Source organism: Heptranchias perlo, chromosome 23 (assembly GCF_035084215.1).
Source record: "Heptranchias perlo isolate sHepPer1 chromosome 23, sHepPer1.hap1, whole genome shotgun sequence".
NCBI classification, from domain to species: Eukaryota; Metazoa; Chordata; class Chondrichthyes; order Hexanchiformes; family Hexanchidae; genus Heptranchias; species Heptranchias perlo.
The window spans coordinates 13,739,678-13,759,062 of NC_090347.1; the positions used below are offsets into that span (position 1 = coordinate 13,739,678).

A 19,385-nucleotide genomic window follows, 5' to 3' on the forward strand; every position below is an offset into this window, starting at 1 on the left:
GCTGGAGTGTCGGTCTAGAAAATGAATTCAAGTCCCAGAGCGGGTACTGAGCACACAACCTTCTGACTTCGAGTCAGCCAAGCTAGCACTATTGTTGCATTAACTAAAACTTTACATTTCACTCATCTCTTTGCTCAGAGCTGAATAAGCACATTAAAGTCTTCTGAATCAAATCATTAATTGCACCAAGCTCTGAAAATATTGCAATTGTAATTATTCCAGACTATCAGCATAAACATACATATATTGGGATAGACCTTGATTTTGTGCGATAGTGTAAAACAGGTGATAGCGAGTAAACAGCCCGTTTTACATCGCTCCCAATCAATGGAAATAAAAATCGGGAGTGATGTAAAACGGGCTGCCGATTCATTAACACCTGTTTTACACTATCACACAAAGTCACATTCTACCCCAATGTATCTTATGCCATAAATCAGTATTAAGACGTGAATGTGACATCAGTTATTCAGGTTTCGCACAATCTTTCCGTACAAATGCTGTTTTAGGTATTGTGCTTGATACACGGCCTGGATTTTCTGGTCCTGTTGAAACAAGTGCAAAGTTGACCAGAAGTGCAGTGGGCTAACAGAAAGGCTCAAAATGCATTTGAACCCAGTGGCAGCCTCTGCCAAGGCTGAAAGGGGAAGAGAGGAAACAGACAAAACATTAAGTGAAAGGAAAACCAAATGGATGCATGAGATGGAGTCTGCAGGGAAATGACTGAGGAGCCCAGCATCTGATGGGTGGTAAAGTGGAGGGGGTGCTGCACAAGGGTGGTTCTGTTTGCCATCCTAGGACACAATGCCCATTGTTCGGTATTGCTCTATGTCTAGCAGGAGGTGGAGGCAGATTTGAAGCCACAACTGACAGTCTGTGGTAGGCCTTAGGGCACATGTTAGCTGCAGGTGTCCTTGCAGCAGATGACACAGCTCCGCATGTGGCTTTCTGCTAATCCGGAGCCTCTGAAGCCAGTTCCCCAATGGTCATTGCCGAGTAGATGTGCCAGGACCTGCAGACTTCACCTCATGTCCGCGATGCCATCAATGAGCCTCTGCCATGATGCCACCAATCAACTGCAGGCACAATGTCAGCTTTTACAAGTGTGCTGATGCCACCCAGTTCTGCCTCTGTACCACCTGGCTTGACCCCACCACCACCTCTTTGCCATCAAACTGTCTGTCCAACGTCAGGTTACGGATAAGCCACAGCTTTCTTCAACTTAACAAGATGCAATTAATTCCATCCCGCTCCCCGGCCACTCGCTCAGACTGAACCACCCATGCAAACCCTTGGTGTCCTCTTTGACTCTGAGCTGAGCTTTAAACCCCACAATCTGTCCATCACCAAGACTGCCTATTTCCACCTGTGCAATATTATCCACCTTCATCCCTACTTTGTCCCTCTGCCGCTGGAACCTTTATCCATTCTTTTGACACTTCTAGACTCAATTATCCCATTATCCTCCTTTTCTGACCTCCTAACCTCCACCCTCCTTAAAGTGCAACTTGTCTAAAACACAGCAGCCCCTATCCTGTCCTGCATCAAGTCCCGCTCATCCATCACCTATGTCCTTGCCGCCCTACACCGGCTCCTCGTCCCTCAACATATTAAATTTCAACTCCTTGCCCTGCTCTTCATATCCCTCCATGGCCATGCTACCCACCCTTCCATCTCTGAAACCTCCTTCAGTCTTATATTCCCCACTGCCGTGTACCCTTCTGCGATTGAGGCGTTTCCAAAGAATCATACAATATCAAGGTTAGTCAAGTCTTCAGATATTGTGTTTGTGCCATTAGATTTGTTGTCACAGCCTTTTTGGGGAATTGCAGCCTCCACATACTGTAATCCTTTGACAAAGTAAGTTTTGTGTACCTTTGCCTTTGGATGTGAGAGTTAGGGTCCTGGCAAGTGAGTGTGGAATACCTCTGGTGCAGTCTGATCTGCTTTATGTCCCCCTGTTGGTCCTCCTCTTCCTTCAAAAAGCCCAACTTTAGGGGGGTACCTATGGGAAAACTCAGTGTGCCTCTATTGTTGTTGTTGGCAAAAAAATGGCAGTGCCACAATTGCCACAATGTCCCTTGACCAGAACTACAGAAAAAACAAAAAAAAATTGTTGACAATGCTCATTGCAATCTTCAGGCTTGATTGTTGAAATCTGCTTCCATATATGTCTTTGCTTACATAAGTGGGAAGGTGGGTGGGAATGCTGGAAAATTGCATCTTCTCAAAATGGTGTCATGAGGACTTCATTACAGCATTGAAATTAATCTCCCACCTGCTCCAAGCAGGAGCGTCCTGTGCCTATGTAACCTGAAACTGTGGGTGATGCACTAAATGGCGTTATGGATCCCTACCCCATTTTCAGGTTCACCCAATTTATGCCCGTTTATTGAGGGAGTCCAGTCAGAAACGTTAGGCCAGTATCAACTCAATCAGCTTTGTGTGGGACATCCAGGTCTACCTCTTGCGGAACTCAACATTATGTTCACTCTGGAATCGTCTGCTTCCCTTGCTCTGGATGCTTAAGACACTGTTGTCTGCTTATCTAGGGGAAGCTGCATCATGTCCAGATCTGCTAATGGTCTAATCTGTCCCTTCATCTCAGTTCCCTCTGATCTGATCTTCCTTTGCTGCACTGCCTCATACCTGGGCCTTACTGTCTGTAAGCTCTGAAACCAGTACTCTAAATTCTAAATGTTTAATCGTTTTTGTTGATTTCTCAATAATTGCTTCTAATTTCTACCCTTTTACTGCAGTGCTGTGATATATTCTGCTTTACTCACTGTTCCTGGGCTCTATGGGGTAATTTTGACATTGGTTGATTGTGTAAAATGGACGATATTGATTAAGCCGCGCATTATACAGCTCTCATTTCAATGCAAATGAAAATCGGGAGCGATGTATAATGGGCGGCTGAGTCGATATTTTGCACTATCGCCAAAGTCAAAATGACCCCCTATTTGTGCTGCTACTACTATATTAACGCACTTATTACTTGCAGCTTTGCCCACATTTTCTTCCTCTGTTGGTTCAGCCCTCCATATTGAGCATTCTCCAGCTCGTATCGATCTGAATTCCTGTACGAATTGTTGTGTGCTGAAGCCAATTGTTGATCAATACCATCGCCGTTGATCCGTATTCCCAATAATTTAAAGAAGGTTTAATGCCTCATTTTAAAAAAAAATCTAGAGTATGGTTTTGAATAATAAAAGCATTGCATACTTTAGTATGACAGATGTCTGAGTGCATGTTATGCTGTACCATATTTATTGGATTGCAGAAGACATCATAAACCATGAGACTCACCCTGGCTGAGAAAATGCTTCAGCTTTGAGCGTATTCATACTTGCTTCTTACACTTTGTAATGCATACAATCTGGGCAGCAGCCTGATTTTTCTGGTGGCTCAGTGGCAATCTATATATCCATTCACTCACGGTGTAATGAGGTGGAGAGAGTTTCAAATTTAGATCATTTTAACTTTGCGAGGAGATGAAAATGCATCCCTATGGAATTACAATGTGCAAAACAAATGGAGTATGCTGGGTCTGATTTTCCTATTCAACACTGCTCGTGTTACTTACATGGTTGGCCACAATAAGGACAGGTACAGGAATGACCACAAAGGATATTTACATCGAAATTAAGTTTATTTCTGGTGGACTTGGCCTGTCTCAGCCTCCATTTCCATTGTGTGAGAATTAAGTAGAATATAATTTTTCACAAAATGGGTTTAGATGAAGAAGACAATTTGGCCATTTGATTTCCAGAATACCAAACCGTCCCACCTTCCCATTATAGCATCTTACCATTATGTAAATGGGTCCATAGTCTGTCTTCAACCACCCTTCTAACATCAAAAGATAATTTTGGTTATAATTGGCTCTTATTGTTGATCTCGATTTGAGCGATCCGTTATTCACTTCACATAATTATGTCATTGGGAAGAGGAGAAGCCAGCTTCTGGATGATGCGCTGTCCAGTGGTGTTTGGAGAAAATGCAAGAGACAGTATAGGGGGAGTCCAGAATAAAATTAGAGCTAAGCTGTTCAGGAGTGATGTCAGAAAGCACTTCTTCACACAAAGGGTAGTGGGATTCTAGAATTCTCTCCCTCAAAAAGCTGTTGAGGCTGGGGGTCAATTGAAAATGACAAAACTGAGATTGGTAGATTTTTGTTAGGCAAGGGTATTAAGGGATACGGAACCAAGGCTGGTAGATGGAGTTAAGATACAGATCAGCCATGATTTAATTGAATGGCGGAACGGGCTCGAGGGGCTGAATGGCCTACTCTTGTTCCTATGTAGAGGAAAATTGGATGTGAGTTGCTCTTCCCACTGGCACCTTATCTTGTGCCATGGTGCTGCCTCCATACTGCCAGTTGGGCATGGAGAAATTACAAGTGTGGCATCAGTAACGCTTTTCCATTATTGGTGGATGGAAAAAACAATTGTCTCCTTTCTGAAGAAAGCCAGATTTGTGCCACTGCAGCAAGCAGAAACTTGCTGATTTCAAAATAGTTGAGCCCAGTCCTTTGAACAGCTGAATCTGAATGGATTTTCATGATACATTTACAAAAATCAATTGATGCACATATTTTCTTTGCCATTTACGACCATCACTTCCTTCTCCTGTACTGTGGCACTAATAGCTCTGGAAAATATATTCTTTGAGAAAGGTGGTAACAGATTTATTGAATCCCAAAGCCCCACTGAAGTCAAGTTTCAGATGAACACTAATGTGTATAATTACAAATGGAGACGAAGACAGACAAATTGGATATTCTCCCAAATACTGGATGATTTTTATAATCCAAGCGCCCCCTCAATCATCACACATTCTCAAGAAGTGAAGTAAATGTGTTTAACTCCTTCCAGACTAAATAGTTTTTGCAGTAACATTTGATACGTTTTGGGCGAAATTGCATATTGTGATATGAGCACACAAATCAAAAGACATGCTGGTATGTTAGGAGAACAAAGTACAATTTCATCCCCATTTGTGCTGGATATCTCATCAGAAAAGGTGAGTGGACATTTTTAGTTTAGAATAAATAAATTGTTTCCACCACATGGCTTTTGAAAGGTGTCATTGCGGAATATTCCAGAAGTCAAGAACTCCTCTTTATTGACAAAAGTCTGAGGGGAACAAAAAAATATATAATTATGCATTCTTGGATAACAGAAATACTGCTTTGGTCACAATGAGTTAAAACTGTCTCTAGAATCTTTAAGAGCTGATTTACGCCTGAGGGAAACATCCCGTCCCCCTTCCCACCACAGTCTTTCCATCAATCAGTACTGGAGCTACAAACCCAAATAGAATGTGTGAAAAATGTATTTGAGTCTCTCATCACACAAGCAGGTTTGTGACACATGCAATCTCTTGGGCCCTTTCATCGCTGGTAAAGACTAGACACGACTAGCAGAGAAGCCTGTCGGTATTTAGGTCTGTGCAATCAGATTGCTTTTCCACACCCACACCTGATTAATCTCACTGCCCAAAAAATAAAGTTAGTGCTTGATGGGGGTCCAACAAATCTCCTGTTTCTTGGTTTAATTTGGCCAAACTGTTCCAGTACAGCTACAACACTGGCATCTACCCGACAATGTGGAAAATTGCCCAGGTATGTCCTGTCCACAAAAAGCAGGACAAATCCAATCCGGCCAATTACCGCCCCATCAGTCTACTCTCAATCATCAGCTAAGTGATGGAAGGTGTCGTCGACAGTGCTATCAAGCGTCACTTACTCACCAATAACCTGCTCACCGATGCTCAGTTTGGGTTCCACCAGGACCACTCGGCTCCAGACCTCATTACAGCCTTGGTCCAAACATGGACAAAAGAGCTGAATTCCAGAGGTGAGGTGAGAGTGACTGCCCTTGATATCAAGGCAGCATTTGACCGAGTGTGGCACCAAGGAGCCCTAGTAAAATTGAAGTCAATGGGAATCGGGGTGAAACTCACGAGTGGCTGTAGTCATACCTAGCACAAAGGAAGATGGTAGTGGTTGTTGGAAGCCAATCATCTCAGCCCCAGGACATTGCTGCAGGAGTTCCTCAGGGCAGTGTCCTAGGCCCAACCATCTTCAGCTGCTTCATCAATGACCTTCCCGCCATCAAAAGGTCAGAAATGGGGATGTTTGCTGATGACTGCACAGTGTTCAATTCCATTCACAACCCCTCAAACAATGAAGCAGTCCGAGCCCGCATGCAGCAAGACTTGGACAACATCGAGGCTTGGGCTCATAAGTGGCAAGTAACATTCACGCCAGACAAGTGCCAGGCAATGACCATCTCCAACAAGAGAGAGTCTAACCACCTCCCCTTGACATTCAACAGCATTACCATCGCCGAATCCCCCACCATCAACATCCTGGGGTCAACATTGACCAGGAACTTAACTGGTCCAGCCATATAAAGACTGTGGCTACAAGAGCAGGTCAGAGGCTGGGTATTCTGCGGCGAGTGACTCACCTCCTGACTCCCCAAAGCCTTTCCACCATCTACAAGGCACAAGTCAGGAGTGTGATGGAATACTCTCCACTTGCTTGGATGAGTGCAGCTCCAAAAACACTCAAGAAGCTCAACACCATCCAGGACAAAGCAGCCCGCTTGATTGGCACCCCATCCACCACCCTAAATGTTCACTCCCTTCACCACCAGCGCACAGTGGCTGCGGTGTGTACCATCCACAGGATGCACTGCAGCAACTCGCCAAGGCTTCTTCGACAGCACCTCCCAAACCTGTGACCTCTACCACCTAGAAGGACAAGAGCAGCAGGTACATGGGAACAACGCCACCTGCACATCCCCCTCCAAGTCACACACCATCCCAACTTGGAAATATATCGCTGTTCCTTCATCGTCGCTGGGTCAAAATCCTGGAACTCCCTTCCCAACAGCATTGTGGGAGAACCTTCACCACACGGACTGCAGCAGTTCAAGAAGGCGGCTCACCACCACCTTCTCAAGGGCAATTCGGGATGGGCAATAAATGCCGGCCTCGCCAGCGACGCCCACATCCCATGAACGAATTTTAAAAAATCAAACACACTGCGCAGTTGAGTGCAGTCGCTCTATTCCTCAAATTCAATATATAAAAGTGCTCCACTTACCCCGTGTTTTCTTAATACTAAACCCAGAAGGCAGAGAAAGCCAGCAAATGACCCGTTATCAAATGTGTGGTAGTGTACAATATTTTAATTAATAAATTAGAAAGAAAGAAAGACATTCCAGAGCGCTTTACAGCCAATGAATTACATTTTAAGGTGTAGTCACTGTTGTAATGTAGGAAATGCGGCAGCTAATTTTGCACACAGCAAGGTCCCACAAACAGCATGTGATAATGACCGAATAATCTTTGGTGATATTGGTTGAGGGATAAATATTGGCCAGGACACCGGGGATAACTCACCTGTTCTACTTCGAAATAGTACCATGGGATCTTTTACATCCACCTGAGGGGGCAGACAGGACCTTGGTTTGATGTCTTATCCGAAAGACGGCACCTCCGACAGTGCAGCGTTCTCTCAGTACTGCACTGGAGGGTCAGCCTAGATTTTGAGCTCAAGTCTCTGGAGTGGGCCTTCCGACTCAGAGGCGAGAGTGCTACTGCTGAGCCAAGGCTGGCACACAAATTAGAATAATTTCAATGTATCCCAGGCACTTATTGATGGGAAAGAAGGAACAATGATCCCTCAGCTACTCTTTCTGGAAATCAATTTAAAATAGCACTGTTGGAGGCTTGGTAACAGGTTGCTACCAGCCACAGAAGACATATAACCAGGGGAGCACAGAAGATAAAATAAATGGGAGTGGGGGAATTAGATGCTAAATACAAAAGTTTATATAAGCAATTGAAGCCTCTGAAGTCAAGCCCACATCCATTGTGCACCCTTGCCTATTCATTATGCATATACGCAATTGACTTAAATAAACTCTTGGATAGATAATACTCTATCATTAGAAATAGGTCTAATAAACGGAGAGGATTTTCAAATTTATTACATAAACATTATGATTGTGCTCAACTTCTCCTTTACTATAGTTTATAGAATATTTTTAATTTTCAGCTCTTGTCGTACTGATTTAAGTACTCATGAAAGAGCATACCATATTCATATCGAAATGAGAGTACGATTTTCCACTTATATGCCAATTTATCACCTTAGCTTGAAGCCCGTGTACCAGTCTGGCAGAACTTTCAATGGGGCACAAACTCCTGCAGAAGGTATGCACACATTGCAGTAACATTGAAAAGAGGCTCCAATCTGAGTACCACATAGTGATGCTTTCTGACCATAACTATATAATTGTGACCAAATTCACACAGTCACGTTGCACAGTTACAGAACAGCGGTAAAGTGCTTCATCACAACTTTTCAAGGCTCTTTAATAGTTGGGATGAAATATTTTGGCAAACAGATCAGTCACTGACTGGCAGTTGTTATTAGCTGGTGTTGAAAGCAGATTTGACAGTATGTATGCACCGCTGTTACAGCACAAAGCTTGACAAATGATTGCTGTGTTATTTTTGAATCAAACTCCTAAGATTTACTTAGGGTGGAATTGAATAGTACTCCCCCAAAATAATCATGGTTTAAACCCCTTTGAGATGTTAAAATTAAAATTATTGTGATGCACCTTAAACTTGTGTGATGGTAAAGGGTCTTCATTACCTCTTGGCTTTTATATTCTATACACAATACCAAGTAGTGACTGTAACTGAATTATACAAATCAATATATAAATAGCAAAAAATTACAGATAATGCAATATTCTGAAATATTAGCAGATCCCCTGTAACTTTGCTTAAGGGCAGTCAGGACAAAGCAAATTTGCTGCTGTGCTTTTGGTGTCGGTATGGGGATCTGCTGCTTCTGGAGTTTATGAAGCTCCATCTAGTGGTATGAGTGTTCAGTTGCAGGCATGACTGTGACATAGAATGGTGATGTCCAAGAAGGAGTGGGTGACATACGTAGCAAATTTAATACATTATAAATAAATTACACAGTTTATCAGATGATCTGATGTGTTATCTCTTTCTCTTTTCTTTCCACTCAAATTGCACTGTTGTTTCTGTCTTTTGTAAGAAATATTTTGGAGGATGGTTTTATCTGCAAAAATATCTAATTGCACAATACAGTTCTTCAAAGATACTTTCACTGGACACATAAGGGGGCAGGCATTTTGCATTAAAAGAGCTTTTCCACCTACCGCCTGCTGCCTTTGAGGTACACTGTAACCAACCAGTTCCAGGTCTGACATGGAAGTGTGCCTTCCTAAGTGAGATTAATTGGGTTGTGAAAATTGCTATTCCTTTTACTGACTCCTAAAATAACACCACAACAAGGCTATGGCTAGAAATAACTTCAGCCAACATTAGGCTAATTCTTAGGCTAAGCTGTACCTTAGCTGACATTTTTCAAATATAGGACAGAACGGACACACCAATGATATTAATTAACACGGCCTGAATTGATGATAGCCAAGGGAAGTGCCGAATTTATTGTGCCACCTACCAGCAATCATTGCCTTAGTGATCCCTCAATGACACTCCAAGGAGCAATGTTATGGCCTACTTTTCATTCGAGTCCTTTCCATATGTTACCTCATTGCTATAAATTATGCCAAAAAATAACAACAAAGGAACAAATTATAAAGGCAACATTCACTGCACCTCCAGGCCCTGTTTCACCTAGAGAAACAGACCATAGCCTATAAAAAGAGCTATGGGATACTTGCAATGAACTGCATCCAGACAATAAATAACTCTGCTCCAAGGTAATCTGACGTCAAAGCAGTTTTTTTTAAACTCACCATCTTAAACTCACCGCCACCACTGAGGATTCAAAAACTTCCTAATAACGCTAACTCGTCAGTCAGACATAGTCTCAGAGTACAGGAAGAGACCAGCAAGACAATAAGCGAAAAATCTTTTTCTTTTAAAAAGTTGGCTTGCAGGATATGTTTCATCAAAACTAATATAAATACCAGGGTGGCTGTAAATTTTCTGTGAATTTCACCATTGGCTTCAAGCTGTTTACAGAGTGTCTCAGTCCCATTGCTTAAATCATTAAACAGCAGGGGATCCTGGAACTAGCTCTAATATTTCCAAGAGCTGCTGATATTTTAGGCAAACTTTTTGAAAAGTTCAGGAATTAGGAATAAATTTGACAATTGAAGGAACACCAACTGCGATCCTGTTTGAGTTCAGCGAATGCAATATGGCACATTAAGAAGTTCCGAAAGATTTACAGTTTCACTTTTTTTTCCAAACCTTCAGTGATTTACAATTTGTTTTATAGAATCTGTTCTAAAATCCTGTAAACTTTCGAGAGAATACTCTTGGGTAATAAACTGGGATATTCTGCAATAAATGTCGGCGAGGTGGGTTAGCCAAGAATGGATTGTGTTTCAAAGGAGTCCAGAGCATCATGCCATTTTGCATGTCACATTGTGGGTATCTGATATTATGGTTTCAAACCACACTCAGCAAAATTAGGAATGTGTGAACACAATTCTATGGAATTCTGCCGTCTGTCATTTTAACGCAGTCACTGCCTTTTCTATAAACGTAGAAAATAGAAATTTCGCATGATTGCATTGTTCTGCTGCCCTACAATTTCAAACAACAAACTCGTGTCCATAAAAATTGATTTGTGGGTGCTTAAATCTTGTCTGGACTGTCTTTCATTTTAAATCTAGGCAACCTACCTTCTTACATTCTCAAACCTTTAGCCAGATAGACCCTTCCTAAATTTAGGCCCCTCAAATCAATTTTTACGGACAAGGTTTTGTTATGTGAATTTGTCGGACAGCAAAAAGCAAAACGACTTTTAGTGGCATCAATGAAGCCTGATTTCCCCCCCACCGAATAGGCGCACAGATAAAGAATAGCCAATGGGTGGCACCATCTGCACGCCTGGCACATTATAATGATCTGCCAGCACCACGTGAACAGACGCGTGCAGCTCCCACCCTGCTCTCTGTGTGCCCGTCTTTGGGCCTAATGGAATATCTAGGCCAATAGCCTTCACTGGCATGGACCCTCGCATGAAGTGCCTCGGATGGCATTAATTACTATTCGAAGTTGAAGGGTTACGTTTACTTTTTGTGCAATCAGGTTTCATGGTTGTGTCATTCAATGAGGAATCCAAACATGAAACAGATGAATCCACTGAAGGTTTGAAAGCTGCTCTGATCCCTAATCAAGTGTTTGCAATGTTAAAGTTTGTAATCAAACTTCTTCATTGCACATCTGAAAATGTTTTGATTATAAGACCTTTCAATTATGTATCTGAGATTGGACGGGTCTGTTTATAGACTGGGAGCATTGTCAATTACCATGATATCGATCACGTTAATTATTACAAACAAAACCTTAACCCCTGTCATTTTGCATGTCATAGAAATCATGCAGATTGAGCAACTCCTTACTTTGGGGGACATTGTGATTTCTGCCCAAATGTGAACTCCTTCCTTGTGACAAAACAAACTGTTCCTCTGTAGACAAGAAGCTATATTGTCCTCTATTTTCCAGGGAATGATAACGGTGACTAGCACTGTGTGCGACTGCCCAAAGAAAGTGTTCTTTGTATTGTTACCATGAAGCAGTGGCACAACCTAAATTTGCAAATTTGGTAAAAACACAATCTCTTGGCATCAAGTTTAAAGCCACTATTTTGATGACAGTGATGTGGACAAAAGACAGCACAGTGTAGTGAGAGGTTACAAGGCTCTTCCTCTTTCCCACTTGCATTATCTTTGGTTTTTTTTTGCGGAGGGACAGGTGCTACAAACCCTAGATTTTGCGAAATCAGAGCTCTGCGCACCCATTGCGTGGGTGCACCTATGCGGAGATTGAGAAGAGCTGGCCTCATTTGATTTAGCAAGGCAAGCGCTGTCTCCTGACTGTTATAGGCTCCCTGCGAAGGAAAGCCAGGTGGAGTGAGCCTGGTGAGGCAGCAGTATTTAAAGGGCTGTCACTCGCATTTAATGAGTTGCATTTCTCCTGTTCCAAATTTGTGCAGTGTATAGCACCTTATGTGCTTGTTGGTCACTGCGGGATGTGGAGAACACTCCCAGATCTGGGATGAAGCTTTTAAACATCCTGCTGCAGAAGCTAAGGAGGCTGAGTCCTCTTTGTGAAGGAACAGCCAGACTCCTGACAAATTCCAGCTATAAGTTGCTTAGATAGAGGTGGCAGAGTCAGAACATGCAATATTCCAGCTCTGCAAAGCCTCGGAACAAATGAGAAAGACGTTCTCTGGTATCGGGGGAAGTCTCCACTATTCCACCATTATTACGATTGGGAAAAGTAGGAATGGCAAAAATGTAAATGGCAGACTGCCTCAAGGACAAAGCAAGTAGATAACCTTTTCCTCCCATTTCTTAGCACTCTTCTGTTTCACAAAAGGTGTAGACACACAAAAAGCTGGCACTGATATGCATAAGCGTTCAAAGTTGTGCCCTGAACCAGTATTGCCACCGACAGCAGCATGCAAGCTGCACTGCAATGCAATATTCTCACACAAGAAGTGATCTGGGCTAGCAATATGGATGCCACATATAATGGCCTGGAATTTCCTCAAGCAGCGTAAGAAATTTATGTCAATCTCACCGTTGGCAACTTGCGCTGAAATTTTCTGAGAATCGTATTTGCATATTCTGGATCGTAGAAACTTGTGTAAAACAAACGGAAATCAATGTAAACAATTGAGGCCTGAGGAAATCGCAGAACTTAATCTGTATTCCTTCTTTAAGTCCGTTTTTATGTATGAAAATTAAAGTTTGAAGCCATCGAACCACCAAATTGTGCAAACTAGGCACAGCATGTTTAAGAAAACGCAATTGTGGAAGCTTTTCGATTTTTAATGTCACTCATTTTTGAAGCCATAAAAATGCATTCAAAGTTACAGAAAATATATTGTAGGTCTCAGTGAAGAGAAATAGAAAAATATGCTTCAAATTTTTCCATAAAACACCAGAAATCTGACTTTGGATCCTTATGCCCCTAAAATTTTAGCCATAAATTTACAGCCCGTTCAGAACTGGTGTAAGTGCAGGAAACTCACATTCTCTTTTTTTTGCATGGGAACAAACCTATATTAATGAACAGCGCTGCTACTGGATGTATCATCTCAGTTCTTGAAATTATCTGTAGGTTGGCCAGGATTAGATGGCATAGCTCTGGCACAGCCTTTCAAATGAAATGGAGGTAGATGAAGGCATGCTGAGATACAATTGTTGGGATATATAAAATGGGTGACAGGCACACACGTATTGTGTCGCCAGAAAGGCAGTGTAGACAAGGGCCAAGGCCCATGAGAGGGCAGAAGACCTATGGAGCGAGTGGTAGGGAAGACTAAGGCTAAGACTGGTACTTCCAGGCCTGGGAAGCAAGAGGCAGCTAACCGGTCAACAGATGCTACAGGAGCAGCTTAGGTCTTGCATCTTTGCTTTTCTACCTTTGCTGGGTTGCTGTGGAGATTGAACTGGGGAATTGTTATGATGATTTCACCTTCGAGAAAAAACAAATCAAGCAATGGAAATGCTGAACCAACGCGGAAGTGAGTCTACACTTAATCAATTAGAAAATTGAGACGTGAACCAACAGACACAAAAAATATTGTTGCGTAGAAATGAAGGATGGTAAATTCTGTACTTCACCATGTAAAATAATCCATAAAGTCCGAGCTCAATATTCTGCAAGGTTTGTTCCTTGGGAATAATCCTTGATAGCAAAGAGGGAGCCGCCACAGATTTTTTTTTAAACGCTCCATATAATGTAATTTCTCAGGGGATTATAAAACAGTAATCCAATCTTGTATCACGGTTAGGGTTTATGAGCCCGTCTGAACCTCTCGATTAGATTACCACCTTCATAATCCACTGCCAGCCATTTAGTACATTCAGTCTTTATCACCAGTGGGGAACTAGGTTGAGCGAGAAATGGCTACAAAAGGTTCGGAACTGGTGCTTTCAAATCGAAACCCAATCTTTATTTGAACAGCGGCTTTATACTAAATAGTTTTGAATGATCCAGCAGGCACAATGCTCTGTGCTGAACTCCCAGTCACCAGTTACTGACATTTACTGTTTTTTTGCTTCTCCCATTCCCTGATGAGAATAACTTGTCTCGTAGCCGATACAACTTCAAAGCCTTTCAGTAGCTTGTGAAAATCAGTGAATGTTTATTTATCGGAAATGAATCTGGAGGAAATGGTGGATACTTTTGTAAAGAAATACTTCAACTTTGTTTCTTCATTGACGTCTTCTAACCAGGCTCATTCAGCTTATCTCAGTCTAGTATTGGTGCACTCCTTGACGTGGATACAGCATGGCTAGAGCACCCATTGTGTTTTGATTCAATCTAAAGTCCTGCTGTATTATAAAAGGTGACAGGCCATTTACATTTAGTTTTGCTGCTGGTTGTCAGTGTAAATAGAATTGCAATTGAATTTCAAACAAGTCATTTTGGGGGTTTTCTGCAAATTTTTTTTTGAGCATTAATAAAAAGTTTTATTTCATAAGCATTTCAAAAGGTCAACAAAAACAAAATTGCAACTTTTAGGCAATTACAGAGTGGCATTTTCAATTTCTAGCACAATGTCTGATGCACCAAGAACCTAACAACAACTCAATAGCAAATTAACTTCCCCCTCCCCCAAACCCAGTCGGTGCTGTGTACCAACATGAAAATTGCTCTCACCAAGCCAATTTATATTCCCCTCACTGTACCAGCCAAGGTAAGTGTCAAACAAAACACCACTAAGAACAGAGACAATGGGCCACCCAAAGACACTTTCGTAGTGTGTTAACTATACAAAACAAAAATAAACTGTACAGTTTAAAATCAAATTCTCATATACATAGCCTTATATATTTTTTAAAAAGAAGCAGAGTGTGTACAGGGCAGGGGTAAATGCTCTAAAGATGAGAAATGTTGCTGGAAGCAATGTAAATTCAATCATCGTCATTATCATCATCCTCCTCCTCTTCCTCATCATCTTCCTCTTCATCATCATCCTCCTCCTCTTCCTCTTCTTCCACCTTCTTCTTTTCCACTTTGGCAGTTGAAGCCTTCTTAGTAGACTCTGGCTTTGTTTTAGCACGATATGCTGCAAGATCCGCTTCATATCTCTCCTTGAGCTTTCCTGCCCTCTTTTCGTATGGAACCTTGTCATTTGCGGCTGTCGCATTCCAACGCACTCCCAACTTCCTGGCTATGTCCCCAATTGTTGCCCCAGGATTTTCCTCTTTAATTTTGGGACGCCAGTCCGCGCAGAACACAAAGAAAGCAGATGGAGGGCTTTTTGGTGCATTAGGGTCCTTCTTTCTCTTCTGTTTCTTGGCACCAGTTGGTGGCTCATAATTCTTCATTTCTTTCTCCCAGTGGACCTTGTCTTCTTTTGCCTTCTCTTCAAATTTCAGTTTCTCTTTAGGAGACATGGTCTTCCATCTTTCTGCACACTTATTTGAGAATTCAGCAAAGTTGACACCTGCATCAGGATGCTTCTTCTTGTGCTCCTCACGACAAGTTTGGACGAAGAAGGCATACGAGGACATTTTGCCTCTGGGTTTTTTAGGATCACCACCCCTTACCATTTTGGCCTTTTCCGTGAACGGACCACAGCGGAGCCGGACACGGTTTGGAAAAGTTGAACTCAACTTGCTCTCGACGTGGTTTTCTGCAAATACCGCAACACAAGGGATGGCAGCGTGTAGACATGCAATGGCAAAGTTGATGAATTTTCATTCTTATATTCCTCCATGGCCTCCTCCCACCCTATCTCTGCAACCTCCTTGAACTCTATATTCTGCCTCCCTCCTCCACGGGACACTCTGTTCTCTGACTCTGGCCTTTTTGTGCTCCCCCTCCAACCTTTGTCCCACCATTGGCAGCAGAGTTTTTAGCTGCCTGGAATTCCCTCCCTAAACATTTCTGACTCTATTCCTCCCTCTTCTTCTTTTGAAAAACCTTCTCACAACCCATCTCTTTGTCCCAGCCTTTGGTCAACCCTCCGCACCTCTCCCATTCTAGCTCAGCATCGGTTTTCCACTCACCTAACTGTGAAGTGTCTTGGAATATTCTTTACATCAAAGGTGCTATAAAAGTACAGGTTGTTTTTGTTATTGCTGAACTTCTGGTGGGAGTGCACATCAGGATTTGTGACGTATGCTGTCCAGGATTTAATGGACAACATGTCCTGCAGTGCCCCTCGCCTGAATTCCCACAATGCGCTTTGGGCAAATGAAGCTCTGTGCTAGGATCACAAATTCATACAGCATTGGTGAAGTATGTAAAAGCATTCACTAATACATTCATAGAATTATACAGCACAAAAGGAGGCCATTCAGCCCATCGTGCCTGTGCAGGCTCTTTGAAAAAGCTATCTGATTAGCCCCACTCCCCTGTTCTTTCCCCATAACCCTGCATATTTTTCCTTTTAAAGTATTTATCCAATTCCCTTTTGAAAGTTACTTTGAATTTGCTTCCACCAGCCTTTCAGGCAATGCATTCCAGATGATAACTCGCTGCGTAAAAAAAATTCTCCTCACCTCACCTCTAGTTCTTTTGCCAATTATCTAAAATCTGTGACCTCTGGTTACCAACTCTCCTGCTAGTGGAAACAGTTTCTCGTTATTTACTCTCGCAAAACCCTTCATAATTTTGATCACCTCTATTAAATCTTGAAATTGAATCTTTCTATGAAGCAAATTTACTTGACCCTTTTGTTAAAGTATATACCATGACGTTAATATTTGCAAATAAAATTCTCTATTCAATGTCCAAATGATACAGGTAACTCGAAATAACAGTGCTTCTTACATGCTCTTTACAAAAGGTCAAGCTACGTTAAACCAAGTGGGGGCAGATTTCCATTGGTTGCTAAGTGTTACGACATTGCAAACACAAAAAGAAAACTTTTATGTTGGCTATTACTTGTGAAATTGTAAACATGTTCTTTCAGTGCTCATTTACAATTTTGCTGAAATAACCAACATTGGACATCTTCCCTCTATGTTTACAGCATTTGTACACATGGCAACCAGAGGAAATCTTCTCCCATGAGATTCCCATTTTCAGTTATGCATTGTCGAGATTTATGCAGAAAGAGTACTACCATGAAGTCTACCAATGTTCTCCATACTGGACGACCAGGGATTGTACTGATGGACCATTACCATGAGACTACATTCGTCCTCTGCACCGGATTACCGTGAAACGGGTGTATATACCGCAAGAGGAACTCTTACCAACCAGTATGACTTGGCGTTCCTTGCTCATACTGCTGCACAAATGGAGCCAGTACTTATAAACAAGGCAAGTACATGGAGACAAAACTTTGAGTTTTTTCTTCACATTACGAAATCTGTCCCAAACAAAAGAATTTTTATACTTTGTAACCTCATTATTTTCAATGTTCTTGTGTTGGTTTTACAATCCTTGCATCCTGTCGCATCTTCCCATTACTTGGAAATGCTGCAGGAAGCTAGGACTCAAGTTACGCACAAGTCTGTGGGACACGGGGTGCGGATTAAACTAGCTGCAATTGTTGACCCAGGATCTGGGTGCTTTTTAATATTTATTACCCTTTCACAGCCAGGTGGGCAACTAGCAAGTCCAGCACCAGGGATGCGACACACACCTCAGAAGCAGATCCCGGAAATGTGTTCTTACATACAACGTCCATTATAGCAAATTAAGACGGTCAGAAGGGATTTGTCACAAAGCCAAGGCCTGGGAGGGGTTTGAATAAAGGAAACTTCCACTCACTCCGACATTGACTGCACTATATTCAGAGGCCCCTTGAGGACCTGCCCGTAGGCACACACATATGTTGAAAATTGGTCGCAGGCTCAAAAAATGTAGTAGGAACAATTTTCAGCTTAATTACAAACTGCAAATAGGTTGGCGGAGTAGCAACCAATCTGAAAATCAGTCCCTTTGTTTTGTTGGGTTTTTTTTTCTTTTATCTGTAAAAAGATCTACTAAACCAAGCCAAATCTCTGTTAGTCCTAGCCTTCGAGTCAAGGGGCAGACACAAAGATCGTTCTGTCTAAAAGCAACTGTTGCTCAGCCAAATCCATTAGCCTGTGATTGAGGGGACAGGTATTTAGATTTTTTTTTTTCTGTTTGTGGAAAAAAGAAAACTCCAACTGACCAAGAAAACTTGAATCACTCCCAACGGAGTGTGGTAGCAGAGTCTGTGAATGTGCTATTTGAGACGACCGATTCTGAGACAAGTTCCCTGAACCAGGCCATCAAGAGTCATTTGTAGTCATGCGCAGAGCCATTTCAAGTAAGAAAAAAACTGAACTGATTGTTTTTTATTTGAATGAAATGTCAATACTACATACAGTTACACAGGTCCAACCAAACACTGTAGCTTTGAAATTTGGCTGTGCAGTACCTGTTTTTCAGGCACTAAACGGCCTCCAATATGGCGGGTAGGAAGTTGGAAGTACGCTGACCGCCATATTGGTAAAAGCCAAAAATTGGCGTGCTGTGCCCATGCCTGAAACAGGCGTTAAACCCTTTGCAAGTAAATGGTTTAATGCCTGTTTGAGACCACCCATTGCAAGATTGGTTTGCCCTAGGCGGCAACCAACAAGGTAAGTTTTTAAAATATACTTACCTGAATGTGGAGGGGGGAAGAGCAGGAGGAGCAAGAATGTTCCTCCTGACCTCGCATTCAAAGATCGCAGGCCGCTGCCAGCTGCCCCTTCACCCCCACCGACCCCCACACCGCTACCACCGTTCCTTCCCGGCCCGGTCGCTACCACCCCCCAATTCCTTCCCTACTTACCTGAAGGCCTGTGCGACACCAGCTGTAGCCAATCTTCAATCAGGCTTTGCGGCAAGCTGCCTGCTAATGGTCCAGATGAGACTCCAGGGGCACCTCGGGCATCACCAGACAGGCACAGGGTTTGTTCCCTGAATGCCCCGCGCACCCAGAAATGGCTGTGCCCTAATTTCTAGGCCTGTATGTTAAAATTTGATTCCGTTTCTATTCACAATCAATGCCAAAGCGACCAATCTTAATGCTACATCTTGGTAGATTGGCTGAAGATAATTTGGTTAAGTTAAAGGCATATTTATTTTTAAATGCTTTTTTAAAAAGATTCTCGCTGTTGATTGTCATTTGGTTATCTGAATGCTTAACAAAGTCATATTATTCTTAATGAGTTACACTTTCCTTTTAAATTAAGTACATTTTTACTGTAGCTGGCTGATTGAGACCTGCGCATGACACATTGCCAGGTTAGAAGCCAAAGGTATAGTTGGCAGTGAGGTGGCCATACTATATTGTATGGTACAACTTGCTATACCATCTGGAGGGCAGACAAAGCTTTGTCCTAATCATGCCAGGAAGG

The 19,385-nt window shown here is 42.4% G+C and overlaps 1 pseudogene; it reads right to left on the minus strand.

Annotated features, from left to right (window-relative positions):
- Nucleotides 1-14,498: 14,498 nt before the first annotated feature.
- LOC137341109 (high mobility group protein B1 pseudogene) lies at nt 14,499-15,644 on the minus strand (annotated as a pseudogene).
- Between the last annotated feature and the right edge of the window lie 3,741 nt (nt 15,645-19,385).